We start from the raw sequence: 2,450 nt of genomic DNA, 5'->3' as shown, positions 1-2,450 counted from the left end.
ACTTTAGTAAATCCTCTGTGATAGGCAGGATATTTTTTAATCTTCATTTTCTAAATAATTAATTTGGTTCAAAATATTTTGAAGATTTTAGACAAAAGTCTCAATTTTGGATTAAGAAGCAGAGATAGGGAGGTGAATTGGCTTGTATGCAGGATTATGGGCAGACTTGGCAGAGGAAGCTCAGGTTTTTTGACTCTTAATTCTGGTGTTCTTTCCATTCCACTTAGGTGCAATTAATTCTGCCTGTCATATTAGGCTCTTAAATTGAGGTCTAAGCTGTGTACCCTGCAGTTTAGGTTCATATCACCTATCTTGGGGCTGGTAGAGTTTGACAGGAAAAATAAATGACTGGCTTTTGTCTAGGTTGGCACAAGAAGAGTACGATCCTTCGGCTGTTGGGAAAAAACTTTCAGTCTAATCAGAGAGAGATTTGAGAAGCAGTTGCTTGAGTATTGAACATGAAGCTGAAGGACAATTGGGCACCTCAAGGTAGGGCTTAAAATTTCTGACTCTGTTCTCTTTACACCTGTGTTGGAGACTTTTAATGGCCCACCCCTGAACAAAGAATATGCTATAGATTTGCTAATTTTACTTGTTCAGGGTATTTCCAAATTATTGAATTTTTGTTTGTTCATTTTCCATAAGTGAAAGTCAACATCAAAATGTTCCCGATGTTTGCAGGTGTGTTTCCTTACTACTGCTCTCCCTAACTCTGGCGATCTCTTTGACCCAGCCATCTTCCAAAGCATGTTTAAGGCCATAATTAGGGTAATTAATGTTAAGAATAAATATTCTTTCATTAAGAAACATTATTTAACTCATTTTCCTTATGTGTCACTTAATGTTGTTAAGTGATCAATTAATTTTTAATTATTTCAAATAAAATCTAATTGTATTTTAATGCCATATGGGTAGATTTTTCAAATATGTATGTTCACATTTATATTTAGAAGTATTCAACCGGTCATCTAACTAGATATTAAAAACTTTGTATGCACTTTTCAAGATCTTTATCTTTGTGTGGAAAGCCAAGCTGCTGAAACAAATATATTCTCAAGAGTTCTATAACTGGTTAAAGCTCTACAGGACCATCAATAACCAAACATGTGCTGCAGTTGCCTCGGGGCATCGTAAGGTTGTTATTTAAATTAAAGTTGTTTCTTATTACTTGGGGAAAAATACTGACACAAATCTAAATCAGATGGGTCATTGTGCATTTTAATGAAAAGTTTTTCTAATATGTAAATAAGTCTAGCAGAATATCCTCAATACTATATGATCAATAATGTATAGGGATCCTCAAAGAATCTGGTGTTCTATACTGTGCCCACTGGCCAAAGAACAGTCACCTAATGTTCTCTAAGAGACTTTACAGATTATACTGTGAGATATGGTTTGAACTCATATTTTAGCTGACTCCATGCACAGTGCTTTAAAATTGTCTTCTATCCTGCATTTTTCTCAGTCACAAATAATTCTGGCTCACCTGGATTCAAATACTTGTAGACTTGATGCAATCCAACTACCTAAGAACCAAGTGCCCAAGAAACAACTTTCCAGGCTCAAAAAGGTGTCACTCACTGGCTGTCATAATTCCTGAAATTTCTATCACTACATCACTATACTCATGCTATTAGTATAAGCTGATGGCTCCTCTAAAGTGTGAGTATATTACCTGCAAAGGGTAACAAATTAGCATATTAAATTTATTATCAACATAGATGATACTATAGTATGGGCAGCACCCACTCATTTACCCCTAATTTTATGTGTCCCTGCCTAAGAAGCAACTCTGCTTCCAGTCTTGCTACCTTTGACTGCTCTTTGGAGCGATAGTTTCCACTGTCACTTCTCGTATCTGTTTCCACCTAGGATGAACTGGCCATACAAAGCATATTAAACAGGGAGAGATGATTAAAACAGGAGAAAGGAGAGAGGATATAGGGAAGTTTTACAACACAGATACCTGCTTAGTGAGGGCAAGTCCAAGTTGGATACTATAGAGTGAGACTCCCAACAGCCATGTGAATGGCATGAATATGCCAAGAGCTTGAAAAAGGAGCCCCAAATGGATTGGGGCCAGGAGGGTGAGATGCCAAAGACAGACTGAACCTTTTACAGTTTTGAGCTTTCTTTTCTAGACACCAGAGATAGAACAGAACCAGGTGGAGGAAGGAGGCAGGGAATCTAAAATATTTATGAGCTCGATAAGACTGGAAGAGTTTAAAGCATGAGGTGGAGACAAATGAGGGTAGACTGGAGGGAGGGGTACGAGCAAGAGAGGGCATCTTAAGAGTGCTTCAGAAGAGGCAGTGATGTCACTGGTGCAGGTGTGGATCCAACTTAGACACCCTGTTCTTCTTGGTAAATGCATATTTTCTTTTTACACAGCTGGGTTAAATTACTTCCCCTAGGTCATTCAATTAATCACTTGGAGAGCGAGGAATAGA

This window comes from Mandrillus leucophaeus, unplaced genomic scaffold (genome assembly GCF_000951045.1).
Source record: "Mandrillus leucophaeus isolate KB7577 unplaced genomic scaffold, Mleu.le_1.0 Scaffold917, whole genome shotgun sequence".
NCBI lineage: Eukaryota > Metazoa > Chordata > Mammalia > Primates > Cercopithecidae > Mandrillus > Mandrillus leucophaeus.
The sequence above is the reverse complement of the archived record's forward strand: the minus strand, read 5'-3'. Positions refer to the sequence as shown.